The sequence below is a fragment of the Sminthopsis crassicaudata genome, chromosome 5 (genome assembly GCF_048593235.1).
Source record: "Sminthopsis crassicaudata isolate SCR6 chromosome 5, ASM4859323v1, whole genome shotgun sequence".
NCBI classification, from domain to species: domain Eukaryota; kingdom Metazoa; phylum Chordata; class Mammalia; order Dasyuromorphia; family Dasyuridae; genus Sminthopsis; species Sminthopsis crassicaudata.
Window position 1 is genome coordinate 194,790,451 of NC_133621.1, and position 18,308 is coordinate 194,808,758.

The 18,308-nt window shown below is 38.1% G+C and overlaps 1 protein-coding gene across 4 annotated transcripts in view; it reads right to left on the reverse strand.

Annotated features, from left to right (window-relative positions):
* Nucleotides 1-18,308, reverse strand: part of TSPAN9 (tetraspanin 9) — a 243,067-nt gene that overhangs the window by 142,344 nt on the left and 82,415 nt on the right. For 3 of the 4 annotated variants that reach the window (XM_074269262.1, XM_074269263.1, XM_074269259.1), the window contains exon 5: nucleotides 9,265-9,332. The exons of the other annotated variant lie outside the window; for it this stretch is intronic. The gene's annotated coding sequence lies outside the window, so the exon portion shown is untranslated. The remainder of the gene's footprint in view (nucleotides 1-9,264; nucleotides 9,333-18,308) is intronic. 4 annotated transcript variants of the gene reach the window in all.

An 18,308-nucleotide genomic window follows, 5' to 3' on the forward strand; every position in this document is an offset into this window, starting at 1 on the left:
GCCCCTGCCCTGAAAGATTACTTCCTAAGTGCTCAGCATTCAGAATAACATCCTGGAATCTCCCCAGGCACAGCAGACATCCCAATATCTTTTCTTAGACAGGATAACACTTGAGATATCAGCCAAGAGCCCTCAGTGGGACTAGGGACTTACTGGAAGCCCTATCACATAAGCAAAAGAGATAGCTAATCTAAAAGTTACCATACTCAATTGGGAAGGTGCTGTGATCTTAAGAGATTGCAGCAGATATGCATTTTAGTTCTGATTCTGCTCCACTGTGATATTTAGGGAAATTTATTTCATTTCTCTGGGCATCAATTTCCCTCTTTGTAAAAACAAAGTCTTAGACAAGATTATAGGATATAAAAGTTGAAGGAAGTCTTAGAGATTGTTTAATTAAACTCCCTCCTTTCACAGACGAAGAAAAGATTATATTGAAGATCCCTTTCTAGTTCTAAGATTGATTATATGGAACACTTATAATAGCTCATATCTCTAGAGCACTTCAAGGTTTACAATGCACTTTCTTTACAATGACCCTATGAAATAAGTAGTAGATGCATTATTATTATTATCCCCAATTTATCAATGAGAAGACTAATACTTTAGGAGAGAGAAAATGACATGCCCCAACTCACATAACTCCTATACTTCTGGGACTCAACTAAAAAATATTTACTGAAACCCTACTTAGCATAAGGTCCAATGGAGGAAGAACAAAAGAAAGAATGATTAAGAAGGAGAAAAGTAGGAATGAAGAGGAGAGAAAAAAGAGCTTCTGTGGTGCAGGACTCAAGTGGATGCTGCTCAGCAGTGAGATTGCCTGACCCTGGGCCAAACCATTCCATCCAATTCAAATTATTTACTGACCATCCAGGCCAGGCTTTGAGCATTCCATGTCACTTTGTTATGAACCTCCTTCCGATAATCTCATCACCTAATATTGTATTGATGTACCACGGTAAAGAGGGAAAAGTTATTAGATCCCAAATATGACAGAAACTGTATACCTTGAGCAAATAAGTCACTTAACTCCTCTGAGTTTCAGTTATCAAATTTACAAAATGAAAGTAATAATTCTTTTGCTATTAGCTCACAGGGTGTTGTGAAAGAAGCACTATAGAAATATAGAATTATTATTAAAATTTCTGTATGTGTCTCTTTTATATCTATTAAACTTGAAGCTCCCTGAAGTCAAGGGCCAAGTCAAATTCCTTATACTCTGCACACAATTGAACTGACACAAAATATGCTTAAGACATCGTCCCTATCCTCAGAAAGTGTACAATATTATCAGAAAGACAACTCACACACTTGAAACAGTCAATTCACCTTATCTCCTCTAGGGAACAGCCAGATATTTGGAAACTTTTTGTTTATTTTTTTAATTAAGAAAAGCCTTCTGACAAAAAGACTCCCATCTCATTGCCCTGAAAATAAGAAAACTTTACTACTGACCAGGCCAAATTCTCCTATTGCTCACTAAGCCTTTTTCCTCTGGTTTAACCTAAGCTCCCTGACCCTCAGTTTGACCTCCAGGACCAATGCCAAGGTGGCTGAAAGGACCACAGAGGTTTCCCAAAGAGCAAGACTACTCCTTTGGACAGATCACTTTCAAGCCAAAAACTTCTGCAAATAAATATCCTTTTTTCTTTTGCTTACTCATCCATTTTCCAAAAATTGATAATTAATTCAATACAATACAGCATACAACAAATATTTATCAAGCACTTTCATGTTCAAGACATGGGAAATCTAATTTTCTTTAATTTGCTCAACCAAAATGATCTTTCATCCTTGACTACTAACTACATGGCTGAATTTATTTCAAAACTTCAAAAGAAATGTTCTCTGTTCTCCCCACAAAAAAAAGAATACTTTGTATATTTATAGGAAGTTATTACTAAAAATTTTAACTGGTCAATGAAAGACAGTATGTTATAGTGGCTAGCGATTCAGCCTTGGACCTAAGAATATCTGTGTCTAAGACTCACTTTTCACATACACACACACAGCGCCTCAGTGACCCTGACACAATCTCTTGGTGCCCCAAGTACCACTCAAGACTAAAATTTGCTTAGAAGTTACTGCCTTTCTTCATCTGAAGTTACATGAAATTACATGAGTACATCAGTGAAATTATGGGTCTAGTTCTATCGCTAATGGTTCCATGTTTTCCTTTTTTGTTTTTTTCATTTGTTACACATGCTACTCCTGCAAATTACAACTTCTTCATACCTTAGTAGAAAGCCCTTGCAAACTGCTATAAAAAAACAACTCATCACCTGGGGATGAGTCTATCTTCTGGGGATGAGCCTTTCCCAATGACCTATGCTAACCCTTGGTCAAAAGATATAGTTAAGGCTAAAAAAATAGAGTAATAGATCAGTGGAATAAGGTACAAAACACAATAGTCAATGACTATAATAATCCAGTGTTTAATAAACCCAAATACTCCAGCTTCTGAGATAAGATCTCACTATTTGATAAATATTGCTAGGAAAAATGGAAAATAGTATGGCAAAAACTAGACATTGATCAACATCTACCACTCTATACCAAGATATGATCAAAATGGGTTCATGATTTAGACATATTATAAGCAAATTAGCAGAGCAAGGAATAGTTTATCTGTCAGATATATGGATAAGAGAGGACTTTATGGCCAAAGATGAATTAGTAAACATTATTCAATGCAAAATGGATAATTTTGATTACATTAAATTAAAAAGCTTTTGCACAAACAAAGTCAATGCAGCCAAGATTAGAAGCAAAGAAGAAAGTTGGGGGGGGGGGGATTTTGCAGCCAATATTTCTGATAAAGGCTTCATTTCTAAAATATGTAGAGACCTGACTGAAATTTATAAGAATACAAGTCATTCCTCAATTAATAAATAATCTAAGGATTTGAACAGATAATTTTCAGATGAAGAAACTAAAGCCATTTCTAGTGAGTACCACCTCATACTTCTCATATTGGTTAAGATGACAAGAAAATATAATGATAATTATTGGAGGGGAGGTGGAAAAGCTAGAACACTAATGCATTGTTGATGGAGTTGTGAACAGATCCAAATAAGTTCTGCAAATAGATATTCTTTTTCTGAGCTATTTCTAGAGAACAATCTAGAACTCTGCCCAAAGGGTTATAAAAATGTGCATACCCTTTGATCCAGCATTATCTCTATTGAGTTTATATTCCAAAAATTAAAAAAGGAAAAAGAGCCCCATATGGAAAAATGTTCATAGCACCTCTTTTTGTAGTGGCAAAGAACTGGAATTGAGTGGATGCCCTTCAGTTAGGGAATGACTGAATAAGTTACGGTATATTAATGTAATGGAGTATTAGTGTTCTGTAAAAAATGATGAGTGGGCTGACTTCAGAAAAACTGGAAAGACCTATATCAATTGATTCTGAATGTAGCAAGCAGAACCAAGAGAACACTATACACAATAACCACAAGATTATGTGATGATCAACTGTGATAGTCTCGGCTTTTATCAACAATAAGATGATTTAAGACAACTCTAATAGACTTAGAATAGAAAATGCCATCTAAAGAAAGTAAATGTAGATTGAACTATAATATTTTCACTTTTTCATTTGTTTGTTTATTTCTGGTGTTTTTTTCTTTTTAGTATGATTTTTCTTGTACAAAATAACAAATATGGAAATATGTTTAAAAGGATAGCTTGCTTACTGTCTTGGGGGAAGGTGAGGGAAAGAGGGAGAAAAATTTGGAACACTAATTTTTACCAAAATGAATGTATTATCTTTACATGTGTTTGGAAGAATAAAATATTATTGATAAAAAACATTTCAAAAACAAAAAACAAAACAAAACAAGGACAGTCAACCAAAGAAACCTGTACTGGAGGCCTTCCCCCTATAGAAGATTTACCTAGTATTGGACCTGCCTACTTTGTGCTCTTATAACACAGATTTCAAAAGTCCCAAGGTCACCTTCAAACCATAAGGACATAGCAGAGGAGGATTTGGCTGAGGGGAATGACTAACCCTGTAAATCCTACACAAATACATATACAAATTCCTGTGTGTGTGTGTGTGTGTGTGTGTGTGTGTGCGTGTGTGTGTGTAAAAGCAGAAGAGAGAGGTTCTAAAAGAGCCACAAGTCTGCTAGGGAGACAAGATCAGCTCTCCATTATCCGCATGGAGCCAGCGGGAGCCTCTCTGGCAATCTCAGATTTCACTTCCTCATGGCTCATAGTATATATTAAGTCACAGGGTTAGATGAAATAGCTCCATTACCCATGTGGAGATTAACTAACTGAAATGCTAAATCCAACACGAGTAAAACAGAGCTCCTTTAACTCTATATTTTCTGGCAATCCAGAGGATTCCTTTCACCATTCTCCACCTTATAAATCACCTCACTCTGTGCTTGCCTGCAAAATGAGGGAAGCTGTGTGAGTGTTAGTAAGCACTATGAACTGGGCACCAGCTGCACTACAGAACTCTAGGGCACCATGGAGGAGAAATATATTCCCTATCCTGTTGGCACTCACAGTCTATTGAACACAGAGAGGGCAAGCTGTATGCTTGTAAAGTTCTTTATCATAGGAGCATCAGGTAAAGAAACAGGAGATGTTTACCTTTGAAGAGACAAGATTCAGCAGAACATTATTGTCATCTTCAAATATCTGGAGGACTGTCATAAAGAAAAATTAGATTTGCTCTGCTTGGTCCCATAGAACTAGGACAAATGGCTGAAAATTACAGGAAGGAAGATTTCAGGTCAGTATGAGGAAAGATTAGCTTCCTGATAAATAAAGGTGTCTCTAAGAGAAAGGGCAGCATTACTTTTGTTGTTATTCTATCATTCAGTTGTGTCCAACTCTTTGTAATCCCATGGACCATGATAAACCAGTCCCTTCTATAATCTACTTAATCTCTCCAATACTAAGTTCATGTTCATTGCTTCCATGACCCTATCTTTTTATCTTATTATACTCTGCTGTCCCCTTTTCCTTTTGCCTTCAATCTTTCCCAAGGTTAAAGTCTTTTCCAATAAATACCATATTCTCATTATATAATCAAAATATTTAAGCTTCAGCTTCAATATCTGATTTTCCAATGAATAGCCTGAATTGAATTTTTATGCAAAGCAATTGGGGTTAAAGTGACTTGCTCAGACTTACACAGCTAATAGGAGTTAAATTGTCTGAAGTTACATTTGAACTCAGGTCCTCCTGACTTTAGGACTGGTGCTCTATCCAAATTAATTTCTTTTTTTTTTCCTCTTTTTTTATTGCTTTCTTTTTGTGCATATACATGTGTATTAATTTTAATGCATTTTTATGAGTCATGTTAGGAGAGAAAAATCAGAATAAAAGGGGAAAACCACGAGAGAAAAAAAAACATAAGAAAAAGAAAAAAAAAGTGAATCTAGCATATGTGGATTTACATTCAGTCTCTAAAAAGTCATTGAAATATTGACCGATTTGATTTCCTTGCTATCCAAGAGATTTTCAAAAGTCTTCTCTATCACCACAATTTGAAAATATCACTAGAAGTTTTCAAGTAGAGGTCAGGTAGCCACAAATCAGGATTTTTTCAAAGAGGATTCAGGTAGATATTGGCCTAAATAACTCCTGGGGTCCCTTCAAAGTAAAATTCTACAAAAATAAATTGAATATTGAAGCAGTATGTACTAGGAGCATTTTCTACAAAGGTAAGGCTAGAGTTTCTTTTTTCCTTGAACAGTAGCAATTCTGCTCCTAGAAACTGAATGCTTTGGGGGATTCTGGCTCAAAATGGGCCCACTTAAGCAGCTTCCTGGTGGCCTCAGACCATATATGACTTCCTGGTCCTCTGATGACCTTAAAATGGCTACCTACCTGGAGTCAGAGGTCCTTCAATGGAGGGTCCTTAAATCCTATAAGTTATAATACTCTACCTTATTCACCAGATGCTTTCTATACTGAGGCAACAGGGCCACACCTACTCAAACTAAGAGCTTCATTATCTGTATTAAATGCCATTCCTATGCTACAATTTTAAGTAAACCTCTTTTTCTTAACTTTGAATAATCTATCAATGTCTCAGTTGTTTCAACATGGAGTCTAATCCAGTCTGAATCAGGTCTACCTATTTTTTATTACACAAGAGTTTTGGTCCTTAGCCAACCCAAAATTAATTATCAGCCAAAATAATTTAAATTAATCAACAAATATTTATTCATGGCTAACTTGTTCCATCTTAAACAGGCTACAGATAAAGGAGGTTTGAAAACTAATTTAGTGGGGGTGTATGGAGCACATGGCCAGGGCTACAAGTTGATAAATGTATAGCTTTTAATTATCTTTTAACTTGTCCTGATGAAAACTGGTACAGCTTAATTACTGCTGAGAATTCTAATCAATCAACAAGCCTTTATTATGCACCTACTATGTATTGGGCACTGTGGTAGGCACAGGGGATACAGAGACAAAAATGAAATCGTTCCTGAATTCAGAAAAATGAGTTTTCTTGACTCCAAGCCTGGCATTCTACCCACCGTACCACCTAGCTGCCTTATGTTAGACATATATGGCAGTGTATATATGAATTGCAAGCCACTATCTATAAAAGGCTTTGCAGAAGAAGCAAGTACTGAGGTGGGATTTAAAAAGAGAGAAAGACATCAACCTGGTGGGGCACTGCTTAATAGAATTATTGACTTTACTTCCTGGGGCATAATTAGCTACCCAGGGACATTCTTTTGCATATTCCATCTGATTGGCTAGTAGCTCTTCAGGTACAGACGTTCTCAAAAGGGAAGATACAGCAAGGGGACACTGCAAGAGCCCAGACTGCCAATCTGTGCTAAAGAGGGGGGACAGCATCCCAGGAATTACATCCAATCTGCTTAATATGCATTGTACAGATTCCCAGAAATCAATGCTCATTTTTAAAACTGTTGCCTAGAGCTATCCTGTGTGCTTAATTTCAGGGTCGGTGTTAAGTATCTTTCTATTTATAAAGCAGTCTCACTGCGGTACTGCAGTGCTGCTCCCAACACTCGCCCTGAGAAGTGGAGCCATGGTTTGAAAGATAGGGAAACTGAGGCACATAGAGATTTATCCAAAATCACATTGCCTATCAACAAAGACTCAAGTCTCCTGTACCATTGCCTTAAGAGGAAGAAAGAAGGGGATGGAAGGTGAGGGTATAAAATGGACACTAGTGGACACCAAATATCAGGAAATTTTTTAGGAAAGTCAAGTAAGCTAAAATTCATAAAATGTTTACTTCAGACTGCCCTGTGTTACACATTAAGGAGGCAGATGAGATAAAAGAAGAATCGGAATGAAATTGATATTATGAAAAGCTAATTATATCATTTTATAGATAATAAACACTAAACTCTTAAGTGATTCATTCAAGACCACATAGATGGTAAACATCAGGATAAGAATTTGAATCCTGATCTTTTGCCTCAAAATCCAGTGACTTCCTTTGAATCACAGCTGGGTGTTCTATGGGTCTGTCTTACCTGTCCCTTGCAACCTATGATTAAATCAGCTAGGCTAGGGCAGGTGTTAGGAAGGAGGGGAGAGATCAATTGATCAGTGATGTTCTGATCAGCAGTCATCAATATGCATTTGTTCCAGGACCATGCATAAATAAAAAGAATGAAATGATCTCTGTTTACTGGAGCTTACAACCAAACAGAGGATGCAATGAGTACACGTGTAAGTATGCATAGAATAAATAAATAAATAAATGTTTATGAATAGACAGATATTCATATAAATGTGTATATATGTATTTATATAAATGTGTTATGTACAGAAGTGTATATATTCAAATGTGTGTATATGTTTGTATAAATGTATATGTGTGTATATATACATATATATATGCACATATGTGTGTATATCTATTTATATATTTATATGCAGTTAAATACAAGGTAGGGAGAGGTAAAAATCATCTTATCCATCTCCACCCCAGAGAGGAAGAATAATAGTTAAGTGGTAGAACAAATATTTGAACCCAGATTCTTGGACCCTCTTTCCATTCTATGCCGTTGCTTCTGCAGGCATGAAGTCACAGCCTGAGTAAAGGCAAGAAACAGGGAAAGCTTCTGTAACAGGATAGATGGCATCTCAATAGTCATCATTCCTCGGCTCCCGTGCATTCCCCTTCCTACCCTAGTGGCCAGGTATCTTCTGCATATGAATAAATGGAATATTTATGCCTTGAGCTTCACAAATCCATAAACCTCAACAGATTCCGGACCAATCCCTGAGGCAGGGATGAAAATGTCATCTGTACAACTGACTTTTCAGAAGTGATCTGTAGGACATGTCCCACTCAGCAAACCAGATGTAGTACAGAAAAGCTCAGGCAAAAGATCAGGGATGCTGAGGATGGATTGATATCACTCTACTGGCTGCAGTCACAGGGATTAGGAGGCAGAGGAAAAATTAAAAGCCCAAAAGATATTTTCCCAGTGATTTGTGCCGCTTGAGATGTCCTGTAGCAATATTTATCCTACTTTTGTTTATTATCCAGCTTAGTCTGAGTTATCACAATGAAGACAGGATTCATAAACTACCTACTTGACACCAGGAAATTGTGAAGCGAATTTTAAAACTGAAGGAGTGGCTTTTGCCCTACCTGGAAATTTTAAAGAAATACATACTTTTCTATTCCCTGAGATCTGCTCAATATTATCACTCAACTAAAACACTCCCTCAGAATCACTGAGATGCATCCTGGAATCTCTATCGACCCAGATCATTCACTCGCTAATCAATGAAGTGGAAAACTGCAAGAAAACCATTACAGTATTCTCATATTATTAGTTGTGACAAAAAGGAGGACTTCCCACAAAGTATGTCCATTTTAATCCCTAATTAAAATTCTATCCTGAAAACTCATTATGGTGCATAAGTAAAGCTAAAGCAGAATAACACTATTTCTGGAAGACCCTACCAAACTTCAAAGGGTTTGAGAACAGGCTGGTGCACCTGTCATCAGCCTTGATAAATTCATTGATAAATTCAGATGCTAACCACCATAGGGATGGCTACCAGGTGATAAAGTTTTCTTGGTCACAGCACCCCAGGGAAACCTTCTATTATGCTGTGGCAGTTTTGCAATCTATGTCAGTGGAATAATCAATCAATAAATCAACAAGCATTTATTAAATAGTGCTAGGCAGTGGGAACTTAAAGAGAAAAAAATCAGTCTCTACCCTTGGGGAACTTGGGAGATAAAAGCAGCACAGAGAATGGAATGTAATTCCAGCTTACCTGGGACACTCACCAGCTGGGTGAACCTGGGCAAATTATTTAACTTCTCGATGCCTCATTTTCCTCACCTGTTCAACAATAGAGTTAATTCAATTATCTATAGAAGGTACCTTCCACTTCAAGTTTATGATCCTATGAACGTACATTGATAAAATCATAGATCAATATTTTTAATCAACAAACATTTGCTGAGTTCTTATACTATGCAAGACACTATAGTAGCATCGTTTATTCCTATGGCATTAGCCATAGTCACCTATTGTGGTGACTCCCAAATGTCCAAAACCCTCTACAATTCTTAAAATTTCCCAATGCCTTTTTAAATTCTGCATATGAGAAAAAGGCCCCCATAAGCTTTAGAGTATCTCTGCTGACATTACTAAAAGGTAGCATTCACAGATTCTTGGGAGCAGCATGCGTGTGGAAAATAGGAAGGCTAATGGTACCTAAGCCCTAAGGTTGTGGTAAGGATTGAATGTATTTGTAAAGTGCTTCGCAATTCTTAAAACATTATGTAAATGCTAACTGCAATTAAGAGAAGCTACCAAGGTGATCCATAGTTTTTCACTTTAGAACATCAAGGAAAGCTCTGTTCAGGCCATTTTAGAAATATTAAGCCTGGAAAAGAGAAGATAGGGAGAAAAGGAGAAGTACCTTTCAGTGTATAAAGGGCTGTAAAGCAGAGAAGCTTTTGAATGTGTTTCTTTTGGTCCCAGAAGGCAGAACCCACATCAATAAATAGACGTTATAAAGAGAAAGAGATTTAGGTTCAATATAAGAAAAAAACTTTCTAACAATTATGATTGTCTAAAGTGAAATGGGCTATGGAGGGAGTAAGGGATTTTTTTCCTCAGTGGAGGTCTTAATGCAAAAACAAGATGATCACTTGTCAAGTGGGTATGATATAGAGAGAATTCTTGGTGATCTCTTCCAACTCTGAGTTTCTATGATTCTATGAACTTCATGAGATGTGCCCATGACTAGTAAATACTTCAGTTGTAACTTGAAACCAGACGAACTGATTTGGCCACTCTCATCTACAGTAGAACTTTATTTTAAAATGTGAATACAATTCTTAGCTCAAAGAACCAGCTGGCTATAGCATGCAGAATCCTGATGTACAAAATCAAAGACAAAGCCCTACCTACCAAGGCTTACCGAAAAAAAAAAGTTCAGTTTTATTCATCCAAGAAATATTTACTGAGCATTGTGGAGGGTTAAAAATATGTGTCAAAGTAGGTGGGGCATTTAGGAAAGACCTCGTGGCAGAGGCGAAACATGAGCCAGCATCCTCCTTCCTTGACCACACTCCATTCACTCATTCATTCTTCTTATTTACTGCATATCTTAAAGAGCTATTTCCAAGCTAGCTATGGTGAGAGAAGCTGAAAAAAACAATAATACTACCAAGGTTCTCCATGAGATCAAAGGACTTGGCTTTATTTTATAGATGAATAAACTGTAGCCCTAGAATAGTTCATTAATTATGGTAAAAAAAATAATAATAACAAGCATTTATATAGTACTTTAAGGAATGATAAGGAACTTTACATGTTACTTCATTTGATCCTCACAACAATCCTTTGAGGTATTATTATTATCTTTACTTCCCATTGTGCCCATTGAAGCACAGGGAGGTTAAGTGACTTAGCTAACATCACACAACTGTGGGGTACCTGATTTGCACGCAGGCCAATGAGTGACATCTAGAACTCTGGAACAGCAAAGTCCTAGAATAGAAGAAGGCTTTGAGGGTCCCCTAATCCAACCAACACATGCACACGAATCTCTTCTAACATCCCCAAAGATGACCCAAGCGGTCATCTAACCTCTACTCTAAAAAGTCTGGTAAGAAAATCCGTGATCTTTGAGGCAGCCCATTCAACTCTAGGATAGTTCTAATTATTAGGAAGATTTTTCTTATACTGACTCTTAATTATAATTTGAACCTGTTGTTCTTACTTCTGCTTTTCAGAGCCTAAAAGAATAGCTCCCATCTCCCCTCCGTGTGACAAATTTTTAAATATGCCCTTGAAGTCTACCAATTCAAACCCACCACACCATCCCTGCTGCTTTCTATTCTTTTAACATTCTATTCAGCCACCACCCTGCATTTTCTTATCGTCCAGGTGGGGCATCAGCTCTAAAGTGAGTTGCTTCCAGACCTGATCTCATTCATCCTTCCAACAATTCTTGCCAGGAGAAAAGGCTGACGCAATTCTCAACATTTTATAGTTAGTGTTTGAGACACTAGGGGAGGAGGTTGAGAAGGAAGTCAGGTTTTCTCCAATAGTAAACTAGAAATGGATTCCAAGGTCTAATTCCCTCTTTCACCCAGACTCCAAAGTTCTATAACCTCTAGTCTACTCTCCTGTAAGTTGGGGGCAAAAGAGAATACTGATAACATTTCATGGGTTAAATTAGAAAATGAACAGAAGTAGAAGGAAACAGGAGTCAAGAAGGGAAGAGAAAAAAAAAAAAAAAGATGCAGGGCTAAAGTATTTGGAATCAGAGAACCCAGGTTTAAATCCTGCTTCTGATACATTTCCTGTGTGATCAGCATATCACTTAACATCTTTTAATCTATTTCTTCATTTCCAAAATTAAGGGGGTAAATGACCTCCTAGAGGCTATTCCAGCTCCAAATCTAGGATCCTAAGGTCAAAGGAAAGCCTCAAAGAAAAACAAATATAAAAAATACACAACTACATTTCTGTGATCCTGTGCCAGAGAGATATAAAGAAACAAGGGGAGGATAAGTATATGAAGTATCCTAGAGCTCATTTAGAAAGCCCAAAACAGGTAAGAGCTTCATCAGGAAGACTGAGCCAGGAAAGTGAAACATTTCCAAGGAAGGCATGAAAGAAGATCCATACCATACTTTCTCTGGGAGGAGATAAACAAAGTACTTTTAAGAAAAGATTCAAGCCAGTCCCATGAGTTGTTGTTATTCCATACTTTCAGCCATGTCCGACTCTTGGTGACCCCATTTGAGATTTTCTTGGCAAAGATACCAGAGTGTTTTGCTTTTTCTGAGGCCAGATTTTAACTCATGGATGTGAGTTTTCCTGCAGGAAAGGTGCATAAATTAATAACAGAGGGTTCCACAGACTCCTTCTTTCCTCTAAATCCCACCAAGGATCTTAAAGTAACACAACGGAGATCAGATGTTGTGAAAAACTTCCCAGCAGTAGAGTTTAAGAAGCACAGAGACATACTAGAGTAAGGGAGGGGACATTGTTCTGGACTGGAGGGAAGGAAAGTGGCTGGTGACCTTAAGAAAAGAATAATTACTTTTTTGCCTGGGATGACTGAGTGCAGGAAGGAGCTAATTTTGCTAATCTGTCACCCCCAGGAGTCTCAATCCACACTCAAGAAATAAAACAATATTTGCCTCCTCTCTCCTGCCCCCAACCTCCCTTCAGCTACATCTTTGCTCCTACGAATCACAGAAAGTTGAAAAGAAGCTTTCATCAGCTGCACTAGTGACTATCCGTTAGTGCATGTGGCCCCTTTGTACCTGGCACACCTTTCTGACTCAATTTCATCAACTAATTTCCTGGAGAGGGGCTCCTATACAAAGTGCCCAATAGCCTGATCAGTTAGTATTAGGAGTTTTTCTTTCACAGCGTCCTAACACTGTCTCATCTCCCAGGGTAACACTGACTCTAGGGGGATGGGAGATGAAGGAAGGAGCAGGGAAAGGACTCCGATAGAAGACTATAGAAGGAAGACATGCAAACTTTGGCCCCTGCATTCCAGAATGACAGCCACATCCGTCCCAAGCACCTACCAACCTCCTATAATCCCAAATTCTCAGAGGGGAACCCATCAGAGAGTCTTACTCAAAGCATTTGAGCAACAGCTGCTTGGGCACAGGGCCACATTTCAGAAGCCTGATGTACTCCCCTACCCCCAGGCCAACCAGGCAACTGATTCCATCCCTGATCATGCTTTCTCTTCTACCCTCCCCAGTCCTATGTCAACCAACAAATATTTACTGAGCACCTACTCTGTGCTTAGCACTGTGTGTGCCATGGAGATCCAAAAAACAAAGAAATAAATAGTTCTAAACATAGAGTCCCTACTTTCAAGAAATTTATGATCACTTTGGGAGAAAAGTCTATACACTGGAAACAATTAGGAACTAAATTATGAGGTATCGAGTGCAAAGCAGGTCAATGAAGGGAAAAATCAGGGTGGGCTAGGAGATTTGGAAAGTGAAGTACAAGAGATGGAGGGAAGGGTATGATTTGAGTAAGGTGGAAGGAGGAGGAAGCACATGTTACTCATGGGAGAAACAGCCTCTGGGGAGGGGATGGGAAGCAGCCTAATAAAATCAGCCTCAGTAGTTAGCTGTGATCATGGCAGAAAGCAGACTGGGCCTGAGGAGATCTCAGTTCTATTCTCCAATCTCACTAGTTTTCCATGGGGCCTTTGGCCAGTCATTAAGGTCAAATTCCAGGTCCCCAAATTACTAGCTAGATGAGTATGGGTAAATCTTGTTTCTGCTCAGTCTCGGGCTTCTCATCTGTAAATATGGGAGAAGGGCTGGATTGGTTAATTCCTGAGATCTCATTCCATGTCCTAAGGTGAGGCAACTTTAACTTTTCTAGCCCAAGACAAATGCCTGATTTTCCCAAAACTGCAGCAGTTGTTAATCAACTAGCATTTATTAAGCACCTACCATATGAGGAACAGCAAGGAAATCAGTGTCACTTCATCAGAGTACATGGACAGAAGAAAATGTAGGAAGCTCTTGGGTTTGGAGGTTTTAAAAGCCAAACAGATTTTCTATTTGACCCTGGAGATAATAGGAAGCCACCGGCAATTCTCTGTTCCTGAGTCCCACCGAATAACTTAGTCCTACTTGTCCTCCCCATCAATCCTTAGTATTCACTGCACGCACACACATCCCCAGTTCTGGATTGTAGTAGAGCATTGAGAATGCAGCACTGGAGTTAAAATCAGAAGACCTGAAGTCTTGTGCTATCTCTGCTATTTCAGACTAGATGACTCTGGACTCGGCACTTCCTTTCTCTGGTCCCTTTTAGTTCTAACATTCTGTGGTTCTGGTTTATTTTGGGGATTCTGCTCCTGCCTCCTAGGGCTCAGAATAAATGCTCAACCATATTTCAAAAGCCTCAAATCTCGAGGCTAGTCTCATCCCCCTTTGACTATCCTGGGCACTCTTTCAACAATTCCAAGCCTATGAAAAATGGTCCAAAACCAAGAACCACAGAGGAAAGCTAGGCTTTTATTTCTTACTTCCTATTTACTACTGTAGTCTTTTCATCCAAAGTGCATAAACAATTCATTCAAAACAAATCAACTTTTATTGCATGTTGTTTTAAATTTGATCTGCATAATATTCATTTCCGATAAAACCTCATTAATTAGAAAAAACAACAATAACTCGCTTTTATGTAGTGATTTCAGTAGCATAATGAAATGGAAAGATAACTGGATTTGGCATCAAGAAAACCAAAGTTCAAATCTTGTTTCTGCTATTTCTTGTAGGTCTGACTCAAGTCAAATCACTTAATTTCCAGAGGCCTTAGTTTACTTATTTGTAAAAGAAGGCAGCTAGACTAAAGAGGCTCTTTAAATTTCCTACCAGATCTGACTGCTGTGTTCCTATGATTTCATTTGAATTTCACAGAAGGGTAGGAAATACAGAAAAAAAAAATATAATATAGCTAGGTGGATCAATGGATAGAGCTAAGCTTAAAATCAGGAATACCTAAGTTCAAATGCAGCCTCATACATGTACTAAATCACTTAAACTTTGTTTGCTTTAATCCAATGAAGAAGGTAATGGCAAACTACTGCACTATCTTTGTAAGAAGATCCCATAGACAGTATTGACGTGTTTTGGTCCACAGAGTGACGAGGAGTCAGACATGATGGAAAAATAACAAACAGAATCAGTCTTATCTATCCCCATTTTACAGATGAGAAAACTGAAGTTTAGAGAAGTAAAAAAATTCCTTTCCTACAGGCACACAGTTCTGCTAAGTGACCAAGTCTTGGCTATTTCATTCTAAGCCTAGAGCTCTTTCCAGATATGATATACTAAATGGAAGAGACCTGAGGTGAGCTGCAATGCTAGAAATTCAAAGAAAAGGACATTGGAAGGCCAAAAACCCAAAGGGCTCACATTTGGCACCATCTTGAGAATAAGATTTCGTGATCTGTAAGAAGAGCAAGTCTCTCCCTTACACTATACTGCAATTACCATCCAATTTAGGGGAAAAGTGCAAATCACAGTTTTGTTTTGTTTTTAATAAGGGAAAAATGCAATTTATACCTATAATTCTCAACAAGTATTCATTAAGCACCATCCATAGGCAAATTCCAGGCTTGACTTGCATAGCTCTCAAACGCTGTATATTAGAGATTAAGACATAGTCACTAAGAAGTAAAATGAAGTTAATAAAAAATTTACAATTCCTGTAACTGCTATACTATATAGTGATGCCCTATCAATATTATAGCTAGAATTACAGCACTTGTTCTAAACATGGCAATCAGCAGGAAACACAGAATGACAGTTTGGGATTTAGAAGGGACCTTACAATTCTTTTAATCCAATGTCTTCTAATCACAGGTGAGGAAAAGAGAAATTATTTGCTCACTATTACACAAGTAACAAGAACAGTTAGGTGCTAGAGTGACAGAATGCTGGACCTGAAGTCAAGAAGACTCATCTTCCTGAGTTCAAATGCAGCCTCAGACATACTAGCTGTGTGACTGGGTGAGTCATTTAACCCTGTTTTCCTCAGTTTCCTCCTCTGTAAAAAAAGCTGGAGAAAGAAATAGCAAACCACTCTAGTATCTCCACCAAGAAAACTCCAAATGGGTTCACAAATTATTGGACATGATTGAAACAACTCAACAATAATAAAAAGTGCAGGACCAGGATTCAAATCTAGGTCTCCTTCTTGTGCTCCTTCTATTTCCCACTGACTGTCCCTTCATTCTTCCTTCATCCCCAGTTCCCCCCATCAGATAAAGAGTGTTCCAGTCTCCGGCCCATTACCCTGGAAACTCCTGAGACAGAAGACTGGACTCAGTCAAGGAAGGTCCCAATGCTTTAATTTACAGAACACAAGAGATTCAATGGCTGGCTGAAGGGACTAGGAATACTTAGCATGAAGAAGAAAAGACTTCTGGGACATGACAGCCATCTTTGTGCATTTTTAAAAACTGTCTTGTGGAGGGAGGATTGGACTTATTCTGTCTGGTCCCCAAGAGAAGCAGGAATAAAGGAGGAAGTTGTGAAGTCTCCAGTTTAAACGAAGTCAAAAAGAGCTTCCTAATAATAATGTGAGTCGTTCTAAAATGGAATAAGCTGCTTCTGTGGCAGGTTCCCTCTTCCTTAACAAGTTCAAGTAGAGACTGAATGCTATTTTTTGAATATATTCTAGTAGGGATTCCTTTCATGTAATAGTTGAAGTAAATAAATACAGACAGAGAGCCCCTCTGACTCGCCAAATCTATGACTATCTAAGAGATGGGAATATCATGTGAGAACTCAGCAAATAACCATGATGGCAATGAGCTAGAGTAGACAATGAATTGTCTAATTGTAGCCATTAAAATAAAGACCATAGCCTACTCTTTTAGCTAGGTAATTATTCCCAACACTTTGAACATGGGGAAGGGAATAAAGGAGGGAGGGAGGCAAACATTTATTAAATGCCTAGTATGTGCCATGCACAGTGTTGAGCACTTTACAAATATCCATTTGATCCTCATGACAACTATGGAAGGTAGAGACTGGTTTGTTTGTTTTTTACAGTGGAAGAAACTGAGGCAGGCAGAGGTTAAAGGACCTAGGGTCATAAAATATCTAAGGCTAGATCTGAATTCAGGTCTTCTTGACTCCATGCTTAGCATTCTAGCTACTACAGCACTGCCTCCTGCCTCTATGACTTTGGGCTTTTTAGCGATGCCTGAGATGTAGCAGTACTGTAGGGAGCAGTGAATTCAGCAGCAGCAGAGCTGGGTTTCAAGCCTGACTCTGCTATTTGCTATATTCATGTGACTTTGGCCAAAGTAGCTCCTACCACAAGGACTCAGTTTCTTCATTTATGGAGAGATGGGGGAGGAGAGAGGGGAGGAAGAAACGAAAATGAAGAGGCTGGCTTAGAAAATCCCTAAGATCCAGCTCTATATCCTGTAATATCCTCTTTTGATCTCAGCTGTCCCTTCTATATGGTGAAGTGCCTCAGACAGGTGGCCTAGAGATAGTACCCAGGACCTGTAGTTAATTCAAATCTGGCTTCAGACACTAACTATGTGATCAAAGGCAAGTCATTTACTTCTTTTATTCTTCTGTATAATGGAGATAATAATACCCCTTTCAGAAACAATTGAGATCACATTTATAAAACACTTTGCAAACTTTAAAGCTCTCTCTATATTATCTATCTATCTAAGGGACTCTTAGTTCAGGACTGTGCCATAACTTTTAATCAATGCCTTCTGGGTACTTAATTGTAGAATTTGTCATTCTGCTCTCTAGATCTCTCTAGATTTAGGTCTCTGTTCCCAGGACTCTGAATGAGCCCTTAAGATAAGGCAGGGGATGGACTTCTATCCATTCCTCCCAACTGAACCATCTGTCTCTAGGATGTTATCTGACTTCTAGCTCATGTAAGAGATGAAACAGAAGAAAATTTAAGCTGGAAAAGAAGGAATTCTGAAGGTTCTTTGGAGTTTTGAAATTGTGACAAGAAACAGATCTGGAAATGAAAGATTTATTTGCTGATTTGTGTAGAACAAGGCAGAAAGAAACTACAAGGTTCTCTTTTGTTAAATATTTTATATAAAGGGTATTGCAAAAGTTTCAATGCAGTCTTAAGTCATAATAGCTTAATAGACATAATACTCAAGGAGGAAATAGCATGAAAATACTTCCTCAGAAGAGGTCAAGAATCTTATATTTAGGTCTCTGACCCCAGGGTCCTGGGCTTCCTTCTCCTTAATAATGACAAGGGACATGGACTTCTACCCACTCCTCCAAATTGAACCATCTG